This window comes from Zeugodacus cucurbitae, chromosome 3, assembly GCF_028554725.1.
Source record: "Zeugodacus cucurbitae isolate PBARC_wt_2022May chromosome 3, idZeuCucr1.2, whole genome shotgun sequence".
NCBI classification, from domain to species: Eukaryota; Metazoa; Arthropoda; class Insecta; order Diptera; family Tephritidae; genus Zeugodacus; species Zeugodacus cucurbitae.
The window spans coordinates 66,995,143-67,015,718 of record NC_071668.1 but is presented as its reverse complement, the minus strand read 5'-3'; the positions used below and the strand labels follow the sequence as shown (position 1 = coordinate 67,015,718).

At 29.7% G+C, this 20,576-nt stretch overlaps 1 protein-coding gene across 2 annotated transcripts in view; it reads left to right on the top strand.

The window, feature by feature from the left end:
• LOC105208529 (protein numb) overlaps positions 1 to 20,576 on the top strand; it is a 94,454-nt gene that overhangs the window by 41,930 nt on the left and 31,948 nt on the right. The window contains exon 2 of one of the 2 annotated variants that reach the window (XM_054226467.1): positions 591 to 644. The gene's annotated coding sequence lies outside the window, so the exon portion shown is untranslated. Of the gene's footprint in view, positions 1 to 590; positions 645 to 8,660; positions 9,847 to 20,576 lie in introns of those variants that run through there. The other variant, XM_054226465.1, reaches the window with a different exon arrangement.

Sequence of the window (20,576 nt, the reverse complement as noted above, 5' to 3'; positions counted from 1 at the left end):
GAAGCCCGCTTATGCGGTTGTGCGTAGGGTTTGGGACCCACCACATCAAAACACCCCCCCAATGAAAAATCTGCATAAAATATGCCAAATAGTATTGAAAAATCCATTTAAAAAAGCACTTAATAGCAATTGTGGATTCCCTTGCATTAGCAATTTGATCATGTCATCGTTGGTATTTCATAGGCATTCGCGTATGTACGCCAGTACATGCCGGTCATGACGTCAAGCTTCTCTGCTGATATGGAAACGCCTTATTTATAATGACTGTGGGAATTTACGGTTACAAAAACATTTATTTTTTGAATTTTCCTTTCAACGTGCGAAAGTTGCACGGTTGAATGGCTCCATAGAGTCCTCTCACCTCTACTCTTTTTTAAAGTAGTTAAGAGAGTGTTAGCTAAGAGTTAAGAGTGTGAGTGAGTGAGAGTGTTGGTTGGTTGCTTTGATGTGTTAAGAGTTATTTTATTAAGAGTGGCTATGAATTATTTAAATAATTTAAATTCTATTTTAATTTAATTTTTTATACAATCTTAAAAAATTTTCTTTGAAGAGTTATTTATATTTTTGAATTTCTGTATTTCTCATTACAGTTCGTTCAGAAAATATTCATCAAGTACCATAACCACTAATAGAACTAAATAAAGGTAAGCATTAAAATTCAAAATTAATAAAATGTTTTCCAGAAACAAGTGAAACAAGTGCTCTAGACTATATAGCAAAATAATGAATTATTGTGTGGAGTTGCCATCTACTTGAAAAATTTAATATCATAAAATGTATATTATATATAAATATTTGTACTGTATTTAAATATCACAAGCTGTTTTCGGAAAACTTACAGTTAAAATTTTTTCTGGAAGAGGTTGCCACCTGTTTATGAATATAAATTAAGTAAAAAAAATTATCTGACAAAAGAAACAATTTGTTTTAATTATATGAAGTTTTAAGTAAACTTACAGTTAAGCATTTTTCTGAGAGAGGTTGCCACCTGTTTACAAATTTACGTTTAAACTTATTTTGCACAATATATGTTTTAATAGTATAAATATAAATAAGATTACTGTTTTAAGCAATCTTACAGTTAAAAATATTTTGGAAGAGGTTGCCACCTATTTAAATTTGAAGTTCAAAAAATTTTTATCTCGGACAAGATAAATAATTACTTTTAATAATATGAAAATAAAAAATTTAAAAAGAATATTTCGATATTTCGAGAGTTGCCACCTTAAAAAAATTTCCAATATATAAATAAAACAAGAAAAAACGTTAACTTCGGCTGTACCGAAGCTAATATACCCAAGTGCATTTCTTTTAGTAACTATGTGTTTAAACAAATCTAAAGACGTAAGAAAAAGTAAGTAAAAAAAGAAAACATTTTACTATTCTTTTTAGCCGGGTTGTTTGCTAAAAAACATTAAGGTTATATAGTTAACCGATCTGAACAATTTCTTCGGAGATTATATTATTACCTTAAGCAGTAATCCATGTCAAATTTCGTGAAGATACCATGTCAAATGCGAAAATTTTCCATACAAGCCATTGATGCCGATCGTTCGGTTTGTATGGCAGCTATATGCTATAGTGAACCGATCTGAACAATTTTGTCGGAGATTAAATTATTTCTATGAACAATAACTCACACCAAATTTCGTGAAGATATCACGTCAAATGCGGAAGTTTTCCATACAAGCCCTTGATTCCGATCGTTCGGTTTGTATGGCAGCTATATGATACAGTGGTCCGATATAGGCAGTTCCGACAAATGAGCACCTTCTTGAAGAGAAAATAACATCTGCAAAATTTCAAAACGATATCTTAAAAACTGAAAGACTAGTTCGTATATATACATACAGACAGACAGACAGACGGACATGGCTAAATCGACTCAGTTCAACATACTGATCATTTATATATATACTTTGTAGGGCCTCCAACGCTTCCTTCTGGGTGTTACAAACTTCGTGACAAACTTAATATACCCTGTTAAGGGTATAATTAACTTATAACTAACAAAATATAGAGTTTTGTAGAAGTTTATGATTCAAAATGATTTTTGAAAAGGTTGCCACCATGATTAAAATGTTTAATAGGATATGAACTAAAATTGGCCCCTGGATAACTAGTTACCAATATAACTGTTTTTTTTTGTTTTTTTAACGATTACTTCTTTGAAATTACCGACTAGAAGTAATTGAAACTCAAATAATTTAGAAATGTTACCAGTTATTTCAAAATGTTAGTTCAAAAATTTTAAAAGATAAGGGACACTTTGGATATCACAAAAAAAAAGAATATGATCTTTCCAAATTCTTACAGGATAACTTTTTTAGTGTGAGAAATAATATTTTTTAGTGTGTTTTGAAAATATTTTTGAGAAAGAAAATGTGTATATGCGAAATAACTAGTTGCAATTATGACTGTTTTTGGTTACAAATGAGTCACTTTATGAAAATAAATCACTAAATGTCGTACATATGAAATTATTAGCGTTTAGTAAGATTTGAATTAATGTTCGTTTTCTTATTATTTTTAAAAGGAAGTTTTTTTGATAAATTCATATGTATTTATGGAGCTGAAGCGTAGAAATTATCATATAAAAATTTGTTTGCTGAATTTACCTTCATAAAAAATTTTCCTTATTATTGAAAAAAAAAACTATTTTCATAAATTCCCCATATGTAACTAGTTGAGGACTAGTTTAATGGGAACTAGTTCGGAATTGGATTTAAATTACCAGTCGCAGGCTACTCAAATATAAATAATTCCACATATTCTTTCAATAAATGCCAGCGCTTATTAAATTTAGTAGTTCACCCACCATTCGTTAAAACTCTTAAACGTTTACCGTTGTTATTTGAATTTTTTTGAGATTACTTAAAATAAATATGTAAATAATATATGAATGAAAATTTCCACATACCTGTGATTAAAGAAAGTGTTCTTCTGCATATTCTGCATTCAATTCCCTGACCTGTAAAAGAAAAAGTTTCAATTTATTCTAAATAATTCCACATGCAATCAACTAATAGCGTAACCCTCGTAAGCATATTTAAATAATTCAATTTATATTTATAAATCTCACGACAGCTTTCAGTTCAGAATTTAATTATTTAAGTTTAATATAGAATGTGTAAATGCAAATATAAGCAAAAGCGGCTAAAAGACCTCCGCTCTAACGCCACCAACACACGCAAGCACGCACAAAAGTACAAGTATCACATTGTTACGTCAATTGATTGAATTTCTGATTAAGTTGCATTGTTTATTCAGGCATTGATTTGTAGCACCACTCGAGCTATATGGTAGGGCCGTACATACAGTAGTACATATATATTGTATGTCTGTGTGTGTGTTGGAGTACAAAAGCATTGGCGCTGCAATTATAAATACAATTACCTTTTGCGAGAGGACTCGCATGTCCATACGCTATCAATAGCGCCTTAATTAAATGCAACAATGCCGCTTTATAAATGTTTGCACAAAAGAGTGTAATAAGTTGCACACATTTATGCATTAAAGTCAATGAGTTAAATGTAAGTCAATGGCGTCAAGTGATTGGCATACACAAATGAGACAGGTGGGTGGGTACACACGCACATATATACTTATATATATATAAAAGGTTTGCATTGTTTATATAAATATTGTGGGTGGTAAATATATGAGTAATATAAATTAAAGAAATAAGGTGGTACTAATTTCGGGCGTGATTTTGCAAAAAATGTTTTTAGAAATTAAAAGAATAAATGACAAAAAATATCAAGGGTTATAGATAATACATAATATTAACCGGAAGTACGAATATTCTCGTATTCCCTCCATAGGTTTTTCGGGAACTTATAAAAAGATTTCAGCAATTTTTGTTACAAAATTTTTTTTATTTTAAGCGATATATTCTCATCAAATTTTTATTAGATATCTCACAGTATGTATGTGTCTGGCGCTGGAACCGTTTAGCCGGTTATAGCCGAATCGATGATAGCGCGCCACTCCTCTCTTTCCTTCGCAATTCGACGCCAGTTAGTGATCCCAAGTGTAACCAGGTCGCTCTCCACCTGGTCCCTCCCCTTCCTCGGCTTCCTGCACTTCCAGGATCAAATTAAAGAAGTCACACGATATTGAGTCACCTTGTATGAAACCTCGTTTGGTATCGAATGTCTCGGAGAGGTCCTTCCCAAGCATGACGGAGCATAATAACCATGATATATATATATATATACGGTATATGAGAGCTATGAGAACGCATTGGCGGATTTCATATGTTTTTAGTACCAAATCTCAATATCGTAATAGACATACTTTTAGCAAAAATTACAGCATTCTACAATACATATATACACCAAATTTCTGTTAAGTTAACTCTCATACTGACCGAGATATCTGAGTTAATATTACCGGATCTTCTATATCCCTTATTGTTGCTGTATGGAAGCTATAAGAAAACATACGCCGATTTTATTCATATTTGGTACCGAATCACCTTATCTGAAGAGGAATATTTTAACCAAAGCATTTCCTTAAGTAAGCTCTCGTGCTGACCGAGATATATGAATTAATATTAACCGGAAGAAGTTCTTAATTATTGATGTATGGGAGCTATAGTAACCGATTTAATCAAATTTAACCACAATAAAATTGCCTTTTAATTGGTCCATTCAAATATATGTGAATAAAATGTATAAAAACGCAATTTATCAATCGACTGACGCACATTTATCTGCATTGTTGCGCTGAAATAAATTTTCATTCAAATGACAAAACATCAGTTAAGCGTCTGTCACTCAATTGGTGTTGACTAAAATTAAACACTTGCTACACACATAACTTTTATTATTACGCTTATCAGAACAGTTTGGTATTTTATCGCATTTTAACTTAACTTTATGCAACCGTTATTGCAACAACAATAAAACACAATAGTGTTAGTTGCAGGTACAAGAGAGTATCTATGTGTGTGTGTGTTTGAATTAAATTAACTCTTCATGATAAATTCATTCTATCGTTGTGGCCACCCGCAAACCATCATTAGGGAATTTCAGAACAATATACCGTTGGTTGATGGTGAGCAATAATTCACCAGCACGCATCGGTGACACAGATTGGCTGACACAAAGCGCATTTCATATCGTAAATCGAGCAAAAGCCACTTGCGTGTGGTTGGCTTTTGCGGAACTTTATGACTTTAACTTTATGTTTGATTTGTAGTTCGTAAAAAATATAAAAAAAAACTTTTTGTATGCAATATCACATGATAAATGGTTTATTTTTTTTGTATATTAATTTGCAAAAATTTTGAATGACATTTTTATTAAAATATTTTTGGCCGCGATCATAGAGCGTGTCAGTTGATTTATGGTTTCAGAGTGAAACATTGCATTGTCAACTTTATACTCAGAATATTATCAGAAACAGAAGTAATAAAATTTTTTGAACAATTGTTGTTGTAGGTGGTTAATAACGGAGAGTACAGAGTGATTTAAAGAGAAATTTTATTCCTAGAAACCATTTCAACCAGATCTGTTACTGTACTTAATGCAGAACTCATATTAGATGTATTGTGATTCTTTATGCAAACCACTCAGCTGGTTATATGCCAAATTCTTCGGCTTTTTAATAACACCATTGATATATTTCCCTTAAAACCTCCCTCTATGACAGTATCTTTAATATACTAAGTCCTAACACGTACCGATAATGAGTTCATAGTAATGATATAACGATTCCATCAAAATATTTTCCTGTCAAGGCTGAATCTGATTCTGATAACAAAAAACTCTGATCACTAACATCGAAAAGCTAGGGAAAATAATATTATTGAATTTCAACTCTCTATGAAATTCTCTTGTATGGGTACCCGGTCACCGCGGAATCGCTGGAAATTGCAAAATTGACCAGCTTACAGGAGAGGGTACCCTAGCAACATTGACATCGGAGTGGAAGCTGATGAGTAGTCCGTGGTCAACTTGCGCTGGAGCTCTGGACACACTGAATTCGAATGAACTCGCCAAACGTTAAACAACAACCAGCACATATGCAGCAGTGAGGTCTCTCTGGGCCGCGGTGGACGGAAAACAGTCATTCCATTGGTGTGCTTACTGGTCCAATGTGCAATAGCACATGCAGTTAGATTAGGGATCAATCCAGACGCTAATTGTCAAAGCTGCTTAGAGGAAGTCGAAGAGAAATCATCACTTCCTAAGGGTAAAACACCTCATGACTGGAATCGACATTTGCCGGCTTAAAAACTTTATAATATAGTCCAAGCGCTTTGTCGAATCATAAAGATCTAGGCGATTCGTCGGGATTATTTGGGTGTCACAAAGGACAGTCTATACTGTCTAAGTGAGATTTTCTGTAGATGCTGAGCTCTACCCCTTGACCTAACCAACCCTATGAAATTCTCATCTCATACATATATCCAAAACACGGCACGCCAAAAGATGAGTTCGTCTTAACAGATTTCGTGAAAACAAAAATCGTTATAGACGATTTCTATTCAGTGTTATGTTTGGACCATAAGGATAGAATATAAGATTTCGAAAAATCCTCTAATTCATACATCAAACACCCCCTACTATGCCATATTGAGTCCTATCTAAGTTATGATGAAGGTTCTGGAGTAAAGGTAAACTCTCGAATAAAAACCATTGTCACTTAGTCCAGTGAACGATAACTGTGTGGAGATGAGAAGCTTTACCTCCGAGGGATTCCTGTCCTCAAGTTTAAAAATCAATTTAAGTAAATTCACAACTACTTGGAATACTTCTCCTAAACACGGAGTTTACCGTTTAAGCGATTTTCTTGAACTCACTCTAAACACCAGTTTTTGTTTAGCTGGAAATTTTGTTAGCTCTATTGGCGGTTTTCTGTTGAAATTAGGCAACTTTATTCTTATGTGGTTCCTGAAAAAATCATAATGATAATAATAATTGATAACACCTTCAACTTAAGTGCTGCATTTCGAAATTGGAGTTATAATACCTTAATGCTAATCTACACCCTATAACTAATAATGGTGTTTATTATATAAATGAAATCTTTGAACTCTGAGAAATCCTAAACTCAAGTACAATTTTAAAATTGGTTGTTATAGTTTCTCTAGGTTATATCGAGTACTACTACTAGGTTTAGAGTTTAATATACAAAAATTCTTTAATACCTTTTCAATAAATAGAATACTACTCTTTAACAAACATTTGATCATACAAATTTTCAAAGACTACTTTTAGGCGTGTAAGGGGTTTCAGTCGAAGGTTGCAATAATGTTTCCTAAGTCTAAGGAGTTAGTATCGCGTTATTAATTGTTGCAAAAGGTCTGTCTTAACAAACTAGCAACTCAATCCCAATCAATTGATATATTTTGAGCCACAAATATGTTGCTTGGGTTATTATAAGCACAATCTCTTAAATGACAAAAGAGTATTTAAGTGAAAACGAACTCTGAAAACCACGCTCTTCATGCTCAAACTACAAACTCAAAATACAAAAAGATAAATATTTGATCGCATGATGACCTTGTGCTAATCTTTAATAAGGCGTTAAGGTATGAGCGGTTTGAGTTTGATATGAAAAGAGCGTGGAGAGAGAATAAAGTTGAGTGTGAGTGCATGAGAAAAGTTTGAGAGTGGTGAGATTATGAGAATGTGTAAAACTCAAAACACTGATAACGGCATTGCCAATTTGAAGGTAAAGAGAAACTTCTTGTTCTACGTGGAGTTTCATGATTTTTTACTTGTTTGATTTTAAATTTTTATGTTTTTGTAATTTGTATTATATATGTTATATTTATTTATATTAAATATTTTTTTTTTAATATTTATCACTGAAAACAAGTTTCTTAACAATTGTTATAACCTTTCTACTGCACGCAATCACTTAAAAAATCTCCACTCACTCTCACGCTCTGCAAATCTTTGACGCTCTCGCCTGCTCTCTGTCATACCTGTAATTATCTATTGTTTGCGAGCGATGACAGATGCGTTTTTACCTATTGTACTGTGTAAAGAATGACATATTAACTGCTATCGTGAGACATAAGGCACGCACACTGATATACAATTATGTATATATGTATGTATAAGAATGTATAGGTGTGTGTATGTGTATTTGTTTGTTTGTGTGTAAAAAGTACAAATAAATAGCGCAAATACACATAGATAAACACTAATACATTTAAAACAAATATTTTTTTTTGAAATATGAAAATGTCTGTGTACTATAATTTAGTAAATAATACAAAAACAATAAAAAAAACTATGAAAGCTAATAAGCCAAAAGGTAGTCAGTCACAACTGCCGGTGTCATATTAACGCTAAGTAAACTGTTTATTTTTGAATTAATGTTTGTATGTGTGAGTGTGTGTACTTTTGATTTTCTGTGCCTGTGTATGTGTGTGTGTTCCCGCCTGCATTAGTAATGGTTTTGTGTAGCGCGTTGCGTGTATTCTATATCTTTTATGCGCGCTTTGTAATAACGTAACAGCTGTCCAGCGGCTTTTGTTGACGCAGAGCGATCACACACATATATCCATATACATATATACATATATAAAATACACAAAACTATATAAAATATATGTATGTATGTGTGCGTTCATGACTGTTGAGCGCTCAGATAAACAATTGACAAACTGACTCAACTCAACTGCCACCACCACCACTACAACTACAACTACAACTACAAGCAGCCCAGCTTAACAGCTAAACCGTGTGGTTTGCGAGCGGGGCGCTAGCCAGCCGCTTGTCAGTACAGTAGAGTAATTTGAGCTGCTGGAACGTACATACGTGTAGCGCGCGCTTGCAACGGGTCTACGGGGCAGGTTTCTCGCAATAATTTTTTTTTTTTTGAGGTGGTGTACTTTTGGGGTCCAACTCGCTAAACGGTGAATAGGTGAATGCGAAAAATACGGTACGCGGTATTTCGAAAATATAATTTTTGCGAACTCGGGCACACCGGGTTAAGGTTACAACAAAAAATAATTAAATAAAATGAAAAATTAATAGAAAAACGGTACGCGTATAAAAAATGAAATAATTTCTTAACTAAAAATAAAAAAAAAATATTGTTTTTTCGTGTCAATTTAATTAGTGAAACGCAAATGTAAGAAATTTTCGGTTTAGAAAAAGAATACAAAACTGGTTATTTTTACACAGTAAATGCTCATACAACTGACGGACTTTGTGTTTTCTACAATAAGAAATCAATACCAATACAACAATCAGTGAATACAACAACATTACAAGCAAAGCAAAAAAACAGCAGTAACACAAAATGCCAGTTAAGCTAGAACAACAACAACAACAATAGTAATAACAACCAGCATAGTTAAAGCAGACGTACAAAACTAAAAGCAAAGCAGCAAAAGTAAACGACGTGTTTCGTTACGAAAACCGGACCTGAAGCGACTGACATTCCATTGGTGACAGAGCGCAACAAACAAAAAGTAAATATTTGAAACAAAAAATCAATAAAAAAAATTAAAAAAAAAATTCAATTAATAATAAAAAATAAAAAAATAAAACTAAAAAATATGCAAATATGCGTTATAATTGATTTCAAATATAAAACAAAAACAAAAGCAAAAATTTAAAAGTGTAATGCAACAAAAGAGAAAAAGTTACAACAACAACAATAGTTGGATACTAGTTTAATTTTTTCGAAAATCATTTTTATTCGAAAAAAAATAAATAAATAAATAAACAGTTAGTGATATTTGTTTTGCAAATTTACAATAACAACAACAACAAAAATAAATTCCAGTGGCCAAAAAGCAACAAACAGCTTTAGACAAGTGGATATATTAGACGCATGAATATACTACAAGCAAGACGCTGTTTCTACTAAACGGTAAATTGATTTAAGACAAGCTTAAAATTAATAAAAAATAAAAATATTTCTATAAAAATTCACACACAACTTAAAAAATGAAACGTTGCAAGAGGGTGGAATGCACAAAGCGGGGCTTAGAAACACAAAGAGCAAGGCAAAAAAGAGGAAAAGCAAAAAAATAAAATAAAAACAACAACAAAAAATAATGGAATAAAAATATTTTTAGAATTTTATTGATAAAAAATAATAGAAAGCAATGATAATAATAACATAAAAAAATTAGATTAATTAAAAATAAATTATAAAAAATATTAAAAATAAAAATGTATTAATATGAATAATAATAAATGAAATAAAAAATAAGGAATACTAATTTAAAAAAATATTAAATATAATAAAATAAATAATAAAAATATTAAAATATTAAAATAACAATTAATAATAATAATAACATAAAAATTAAATTAATTAAAAATTAATAATGATAAAAATAAAAATTTATTAATAAAAATAGAAGTAAATAAAATAAAAAATAAAAAAAAATTTAAATAAAATAACTAATAAAAATATTAAAATAACAATCAATAAAAAAATAAAAAATATATTAATTAAAAATATGTAACTATATTAACGATAAATTATTAAAATAATAAATAAAAACAAAAAAAAAATGATTTAATTAAAAGTAAATAATAAAAATGTTAACATAACAATTTATTAATAAAAAACAATAAATATATAAAAAAAATTATTATAAGAAAATAATATTAATTCAAAATTTTTTTTATTTAATTAATAAGTAAAAAAATAGCATTTAAAAAATATTAATTAACAATAAATAAAACAATAAATTCATAAAATAAAGAATTAAATATAAAAATAAATTTAATTAAATAAAATAAATATTAAATAATGTTAAAACAAATTTAAAAATTAATAAAAATAACGTTAAAATATAAAAATTAAAATAAATGAAAATATATAAAATAAATAAACACAAATAATTATTAAAAATAAATAAAAATGTAAAAATAAAAATGTATTAAAAAAAATTTAAATAATAAATAAAAAATATAAAAAAATTAATTAATTAAAAATAAATAAAAAATTATTATTAAAAAAAGAATACAAATAATAACAAAAAAATTAATTAATTGAAATAAATAATATTAAAACAAATTTAATTTCATTAATAAAAATTATATTACATAATAAAAAATATATAAAATAAAATAAAATAAACACAAATAATTAATTTATTAAAAATAAATAAAAATTTATTAAAAAAAAGAATTTATAAAAAAAATTAAAAATAATAAAATATAAAAAAAATTAAATTAAGAATAAATAAAAATTTGTTATTGTAAAATAGAATACAAATAATAAAATAATAAATAAATAAAATAATTAATTAATTCAAAATAATTTCATTACTTTGAAATTTGAAAAATAAATTTTTTTTAATTTAAAAAAGTTTAATTATTACTTATTCATTATAACTTTCAATAAAAAAGAGAAAAATACATTAAAATGAATAATTAAAATAAATAATATGTTTCTTCAGTCAAATATTTCAAATTAAATTATCACTGCTATTTGCTTGTGCTTGAAAATTTTTAAAAATTTAATTTTCACACTCATGCATACAACCAATAATATGTAAGAAAAGAACTTCCAACAGTCACTTTTGACATTTTGCTTTACATCGCTTCTTTGCCACTATTTTACTTCACTTTTCATACTGTTCTTTGTGTTTTTTTTCGAATTCTTTATACTTTGCAAAACTAGTTTTTAATTTCAACCAACGCTGCACGAAGAGTCGGTGCAATGCGCCGCCTGCCGTGTCATGGCACACGGTTCAGCTGTTAACGACTTTTATTGCCAACTATGCGTTGTTGTTGCTTTTATTTTTATTTTATTTTCATTTTTTTCTTGCTTTTGTTGCAATTGCTATTGGCGTGGTTCGGCGGCATTCCATGCTTCTTGCAGAGATTCATTTTGCACTTTAAGGTGTCTATGTTTGTGTGTGAATATGTATGGCTTAGAATAATGCTAACGTTGAGACACTGACACAAAAAGCAAAGAGGTTATGTTTGGAGCAAAAAAAAAAATAAAAAATATAAATTATTGATAATCTGCTTTATTAAAGTGGGATCAAGGCTTGGTGCTGCAAAAATTGAAATTCGCAGATTTTGCACTTCAAAGCTTGTGTTGAGTAGATAAATAGTGGAAAATAAGGGTAATATATATATATATCGGTTCCCTAGAGGGGGGGTTTTTAGTGGCCTGCAAGTGGCACATACCATCGCTGCGACGACAGCGGTGATGATGCGGTAGGCATTTTCCACCCCCTCTCCCGCCCAAAAAAAAAAAAATATATATATATATATATATAGAAAAACTTATTTCTGAACAAAAAATAAAAAAAATATAATTTTCAACCAAATTATTATTATTTTTATTTTTTAACAATTATTTTCAATTATAAAAATTAATTTCCCCCCTCAATGACATATATTTTTTATATTTTATTTCTATTTTACTATTTAGTATATAGCTTGTGAATATCTACTTATCGTATACATGACAGCTGATTTTTCTTGAGATTTCATCAAAATACCAGCTGTTTTGGTGACGTCAGATTAGTTCTTTCTTACCAATTACGACATTTGAAACTGCTCTCTCAGTACTCTCTCTCTAACTCTCTCTCTCTCATGTAACGTAACACAGAATGAACTCAAATCATTTTTTATGAATAAATATATATATTTTCCAACTATTTCTTAATGATTTAAACCTTATTTTGTAAAAATATCGATACTGGAGTTCCAAGCTAATAAATTTCATTCATATTTACCAATAAAAAAAATATTTTAAACTCAAAATATGGATAACTAACTCATCAGCTGAGCGAACAGCTGACTTATACTGTATACTCTCTCTACTTAATATTTGTCTCCGCAGTTGAGTGTTCAGCTCAGAAATTCTGTGTACTCTCTCAACTTCAAATATTTAAGCAATCAAATTAATTGCGAATTTATGATTGAAATCACTCATATTAAATTTTCGATACACAGTATTGAGCAGTAGCATTAAAAAATCTTAATTTATTTTTTGTAATAAAATATCCTTATCAATCGTGCTCAAGACACGTACCCGCTGATTGAAATTTGCATATCAACTTATACACAACCTTAAGCGAATTGACTGACACTGACTCAGCGGGGTTGTGTCACACTTCCTTGCGCACTTATTTGGGTTACTTGAATATTTATTGCAAATTATGCATGTAAAAGTAAGGTGTGGAGTCGCTGTGCTGTTTTTTTTTTGGGCTCTAAAGGCGTGAAATACTTACTTCTTTATCGTTAAACCCAATTTGAGAAGTTTTGGAAAAAACATTAAAATTCATTAAATTAAAAAAACACTGAATGTCAAGCGTGCACTTAAATGAAAAACTGAAGATAACGGCAATTAAGTCGCATTTTAATGTCATTTAATTTGACATATATAAATGCGAGAGCTTTAAAAATCAGTTGTCAACAATTTAGTTAGTGGTCTATCGCTTTGTTCTACCTTTACCTAGTCATGAGTGTGTACTCTAAGCATTTCAAGTTGAATTTTGTGTTTATCTTAAATGTTGACATTTCATTAATACGTTCGAATTTCAAATACAGCTGACAGCATTGAGTTGCCCAGTAGGAAAATTTTTGGGTTTTTGGGAAAAAATTTTTTGGAAATTTTTTATTATTTCTATAATTTTTTGGGAATAGATGTCTGAAATGTTCCAACTTTTTATCTGTGGTTTGTTTAAAATTTTTTTGGCTATTAATAGTTCTTTTTAAAATAAAAAAAATTCTTTTCGGCAAAAAAAATTTACAAAATAATTTGTATTTATTTATTTTAATATATATATTTTTTAAATTTGTTTAAATATTATTTTTAATCATTTATAAGTAATTTTTTATCTAAAAAAATATTAAGTGATTTTGTGAAATTTTTATTTTTTTTACAAGGCTGTATTCACATAGAGCATAAAGCTCGGAATATAATAAATATGTTTTTATATATTTTTTAGATCTTAATAATTATTCAGTGAAATTGTGTTTACATTATCATATAGAGGTTTTCAAAAAAAAAACTAAAAAAATATATTTGGCTTCATTATATATTCGGTGTAAAATAAATAAAATTTTATACTTTTATGATTTTTTCTTATGATTAAAAGGATGATGAGTTTACATGAGCATAAAGCTGAAATATTTTGAAGCCCAAAAAGCTATAGATTTTTCTGGAAATTATTTTTTAATAGACCTGTATGAACACTTCCTTAGCCTGCTACCTCATTGAGCATAATTTTTTATAAGAAAAAAAATATTTATTTGCCGATAGTTTTGCGATTCAACAGAGTATCATAGGCATTAAAAATTAATTCAAGTAAGTACCAGCACTCACAGCTTAAATTTTAAAATGGGTCCGAAATGTTTGCAACTCTGCCACTTGCGATCGCAGAATTCACCTTTATTACTGCCGACTTCAATTTTTTTATTCTTTCATATTCTCATATTTCTATTTATGTGTTACTAGGTTTTCACTCATCAGTGTCCCATTTCTGTCGACTCTACTGCTCAGTATGCATAAATACTTAAGTATGAAAGCGAGTACACCACAATGACTTTTAACACGTGTGCAACCCTGAAAGTTTTTGTTGTTATTATGCGTTAATTGCAATTTTTTTCTGTTTATACTTTAAAGTTTCGTTTTATTTATTCGATTTCATTGTTTTCTTTCATTTCATTATTACTTTTATTGTTTGTTTTAATTTTTCCTTCTCAACTGTTCATTATCGTTTTTAACCGCTTTGTGTTGTTGTGCTCATTGTACAATATGTATATTTGTATGTATGTATGTCAGCTGCTTCAATATTTTTTCCATTTTCATTATTTGTTGTTCTTGTTGTTGCGCTCTTCATTATTGCAGCTACATTTAAGTGCAATTTTCGCAAAAATTTTAAAGTTTATTTGCTTGCCGCACACACACTGTTGGCGGACACCTTCACAGCAGCTATTGATGAGTGGCAAAATGCAATTAAAAATTGAAAATAAAGGTTTTTACGTTTTCGTTAATGAATGAGCGGATATTTATGCAATACATATACGAAAAGTATTTGGCGCGGCTTGTTGGATTTTTTCACTTTTTCACAGGTTGTATATTTGAATATACAAAGGGAGTGGCTGGGGTTTTGTTGAATGGGTTGCTCTTTGATGTTAATTTAATTTTTAATGAATTAAGTTAACATTTTAATCCACATTTTTTGTTTTATTAATTAATTAATTTGTATTTTTTTTTGTTTTATTTTATTTTTTTTTTATTAATATTAAATTTAATTTTATTTAATTTTTATTTTATTTTATTTTAATTTTTTTTTATTTTATTTTAATTTATTTTATTTAATTTTATTTAATTTAATTTAATTTAATTTTATTTTATTTTTGTTTTATTTTATTTTATTTTATTTTATTTTTATTTTATTTTATTTTATTTTATTTTATTTTTGTTTTATTTAATTTAATTTTATTTAATTTAATTTAATTTAATTTAATTTAATTTAATTTAATTTAATTTAATTTAATTTAATTTAATTTAATTTTTATTTTATTTTATTTTATTTTATTTTATTTTATTTTTATTTTATTTTATTTTATTTTATTTTTATTTTATTTTATTTTATTTTATTTTATTTTATTTTGTTTTATTTAATTTAATTTAATTTTATTTTTATTTTATTTTATTTTATTTTATTTTATTTTATTTTATTTTATTTTATTTTTATTTTATTTTATTTTATTTTATTTTATTTTATTTTATCTTATTTTATTTTAATTTATTTTTTTATTATATTTTATTTAAATTTTCTTACTTTTTTTTTATATCAACCAAATTCCAAGTACATACTCCACATAATTGTATTAATATATACTCTCGCATTAGATATTCTCGTGCCACAATCCAACTTGAATCCGCAGAATGCAAGCGAAAGGTGCTTTATAAATCAGAAGCACATTGAGACACTCACACTCTCATATACTCGTATAAACACATTCACACATCCAAATATATAAAGAAAAAATCCACACTGACTTCACTCAACTGCAGCATACCTGTGCTGTTGCTAACTAATTCAATTCTTAATACCGTGGAAGGGAAAACCTGTTTTATAGCAATGCCAACAAGAAGTGATGGAGCCTGCATGCAACGCCACAGCCGTTTCCAATACAAATTTGCCAGTTTCTTTAGCCTGACGCCAACAGTCGCTTTGCTACCGCAGCATACCCACAGAGTCTTCTTCAAATATTTCATTTCTCCCCTTTTTCAACGCCTGGTGGATCTGTATTGCAGCTTCGCAGACAATTTTTGCTCCCGTTTGCGTTCTACTTGCTCGTGTCTACTCGTTGGCTGGCTGACGACGTTTTTGCTGCATTTCGCATCCGTTTGCCATATTCTTTGCATTTAGACTACTTTGACGGAAAAAAAAGTTGCAGGTGAGGAAGGAAGTCATCAGCGTTTTTTATTTCATTTTTATTTCTTTTACTTATATTAGTAGTTGTTTTTGTTGTTGTTGAAAGGTATTCAGCTTTTTTTTATACGTACTCGAACCGCCAATCAAAGTCCACAATATCCTCGCCTCGGTGCGCCTGTCACAGCCAGTCGCGCCTTGCATTTGCTTTGTCTTGATACCGTGAGTTTAGCAGTTTTAGATTATCTTATAAATAATCTGTGCGCTTCATTGTTAAAACAATGAAATGTCATAAAGACAACCTGCTTATCCATATGACACGGCATGAAGACGCGTCAACAACTGTTGCGTTGAGTGTGGACCTGCTGATGAGCTGGTGAAGGCATATGACGCGTGGAATTCTGAGAAAACGCTGCGATTTACGATATTGCATTTTCGCTTTGCTTACAAATTGTCAGCGTTTTGATGTGATGTGAGTGATAAGGCAGCTATAGGTGGGTTTTTACGGGGTTTTTAGTCGTCTAGTACCAGGGTTTTATGCAGAACAGAGGTGTGTTTCTAGTTAAATTAATAAATTGATCCATTGAGCTTAAAGCTTACAAAAGCTCTAACTGAATAATTTATATTGTTATATATAAACAAAGAGCTTACAAAAGCTCTAACTGTATAAAAGCTCTCAAAAGCTCTTTCTAGTTTTCTAACTGTAGGGTAGTAATCCTCTCTTTGTTGAAGAGAGCGTATACTCTCACTGAGAGATTTATTCACCTAACAAGATCTTCGAGAACCCAAAAATCTTACATTACATCAGTTTAGGTGACTTTCCTAGTCAATATTAGCATTTTGTAATCATCAACTATTAGATTTCATAATGTCTTTGTGATCTAAAGGTCTTACAATGAGACATTTTGAGATCGTCATAAGTTTTTGTCACCTTTAATAATTTTCACAATTAAAACCAAGCTTCTAAATGTCAGATACTTAAAAGAACCCAGCAATTGTATTTTTAGTGGTCCTCAGAATCTGTTAAAGATATACAAAGACTATTTATATTCTCACGATTTCTAAACGTTCGTTTAATAAGGGGATCTCAATGAGTACTCTGGAATCAATTTTTTATAAAACTTACGCTTCATATTTGAGAGAAAATAAAAGGCTAATTTACGGTAAAAAAATATTTTAAACTTATTCTTGATAAGGGACCTCTATAAAAGTTCATTAAAAGACACGTCTAAGAGATTGAAGAAACGTACCAATAGTTGTTTTTGCTTCAAATTTTGAATACATCTTTTTTAAATCGATCAGAACAACTCTTTCCTAACTCTACATCGAGGTGACATCTTTCGTCAGCACGCACATTTCACATCACCCTAAATATAGGCTACATTAAAATCTTTGGGAAGCAATAAAATAATAATAACGTTCAAATGTATCCTGTAACTAATCACAAATGTAAAATTTGATGGTAGGAAATTATTATCTACTTTCTTAACCGCTAAATATGAGTCTGAAGAAATAGAACAATGAATTATTGCCTACATTTAGGCTAAGTGAGTTAAAAATGTATAGTAGAGTCTCAACATCTTTCTGAAAACGTAAAATTTAATACAAAAATCATACAACAAAACATAAAATCCACTACTCACAATAACCCATTCATAAAATTTCAAATCCCAACAAATTCAATGAAAACATTTACTTTCTTACCTTCTTGTATTACCACCACTCACCAATTTAATGCCGTTCAATTGAGGAAATTCAATTCAATTTATTTTGCACTTCAAGCGTTGCTCGTGACCTTGCGGCAATGTTGCAAAAAAAGCAGTAATGAGGTTGTAGGTTGTGGCGCCTAAAAGTCGACTAACGTAAATTTCACACACTCCAAAGCATGGTTGGTGTGGTGTTGTATACTATACTCTTTGTTTGTTAAGTGTATGAGTGTTTATTTTGGCAGCGAGCGAAGTAGGTGAATGCAGCGAGAAGGGGTTTTGTGGCCACTAGCAATTCCCAAAAAAGCGCTTTCGAGCGCATTGCAGTGGTATGACGCGCTTTTGTTGTGTAGCTGTAACTGTTTCCAAGGTGAAAGCAGCATTTTATTGCGAGCGCAGGCAGTACGAAATGTCTAAGGGAACGTGGGGCTCAAAAATAAATTTTCAAAAAATAGTTACGACAGACATATTTATGATGATTAAGTGGGAAGTAATTTTCATGAGTGTATAATAAGTATATTTTTAGGCGCACAACAGCACTTAGCACACGCTCAAGGTTAACGTAAACAATTGATTGATTTATTTTACGTATACTTTTAGGCGTTGCAGTGCTATATTTTCAAAATGACCGGTTTATGTGCTTTTGTGTTGCAGAAACTTGCACCCTTTTCACTTAGTTCAAATAGTTACTCAAAGCTCTCTTCTTCGGCTGTCGCATTATAACCCATATGTAGGGCAATTACATGCTGACCTGCACTTGTCGGACTTCCCACCGACATTTCCGCATGTGTGTGCTGCCTTACTAATTATATGGCACCGGTCACAGTCCGACAACGGTCATTGCTTTTGTTGCATGTGTTTGCTTTGTGTGACGCTATGAGGCAGTAATATATTTCTGCATATCGATTTTCAGGTAATTTTAGCACTAAATTGCTATTTTCACTGACATGCAACCGAGACTTGAGTGTCCACACCATCTGTGATGAAAGCTTAACTAAAAGAGATAGCAGTAAATGAGTTAAAGGGAAGCAATTGATTGTGTTATGAGTGCAGCAGGACATTTGTGCATTTAGAACATTAATTCGAGCTTTTTTCGAAAGCTTCGAGGTGCAAATTAATGAGTTGTCGTAGCTTACACTTTATATATTTTTAATCAGAGACCAGTACTTATTTTTTTAAATTCGAAAGCTTCTACCGACAAGCTTTCATATGTGTGAAAGTTTACATAACTCCAAAACCGAGCCTTAACGGAGCTTTCACAGTTTTAAAAGTTAATTTAACTTGGAAAAATATTGTTTTCAGGAAAAAAAAAATATTGGGAAAATTTTAAAAATAAAAATTAAATAAAATTTATTTAGTAAGAAAATAATAAAAGCTCAATAGAAGCATGAAAGTTCAAAAATGTGTATACTTTTAATTTTGTAACTATAGAAAGATGTCCTAATTTTTACAGTTGTAAAAGCTTTCTAGAATAGTGATAGCTATCCGCCAAAAAAGCTTTCATTGGCATTAAAGTTGCAAAAAATTAGATTTTGCCAATTTTTGTACTACCGTAATAATAGATTCAGCTCTCAAAATATTGAAAGCTCAACACAAAAAAGATTAACTAATTTTTTAAGTTTTAAAAACATTTTAAAATAGTGAAAGCTTCAACCGAAAAAGCTTTTAGTGACCTTAAAGCTAAAAAAAAACAAGATTTTTTAAATTTTAAGACTTCCGAAGTACTAGAAAAGCTTTCAGAAAGTGAAAGCTCACCACAAAAAAGCTTTCATTGGCAAAAAAGCTCAAAAATATTATTTTTTTTTTAAATTCTAATTGCAACTCAATAACACACCAATTAAACGCGCCTCGTCACATATTGTCAGTCGACTGTCAGTATTGCGGTTTCACCTGCGCTGAAAAGCAAGGAATCAGAGCATGTTTGACACAAATGCAAAAGTAATGAAAAGCTAACAGTTAGAAAAAGTAAAAAAAAAATAAAAATAAATTGCTGTAAAGAGACACTAACAACGCCATGCTTCAATGCGCAAATGAGTCAGCAACACACTCAAGCATACATACATACAGGGTAAAAGACAGACAGACACAACACTAACACTAATAATCAAAGCAATTATTATTGTACTTTGAATAATAGCATTGTGTAGCGCAGAAAAAAAAATCGGTATTTATCCACATGCAAATCGCATAGCGAATGGTGATAGTGTGACTGACTAAGTTGACTAAGCGTGTGACTATTGAAATGTTAGTAGATACATAGGCGTGATTGCGAGGCATTTGTTTGAAAATCGACAAGTTCACAACACATACAAAGAGCTTATGTGTGCTGGAGTTGTTTTTGTTTCATTTATTTTTTGCGCCTTTTTTGTTTTATAATTTGCATTTGTTATGCATTACATATATAAATATAATTAACTTTATATGTAAAAAGCTTTACAAGTACTTAAGTACTCAAGCGCATTAACTAATTTGCTTTTCAACGAATTATTTACATAAAATACATACATATATACATTGACCTCACTCAC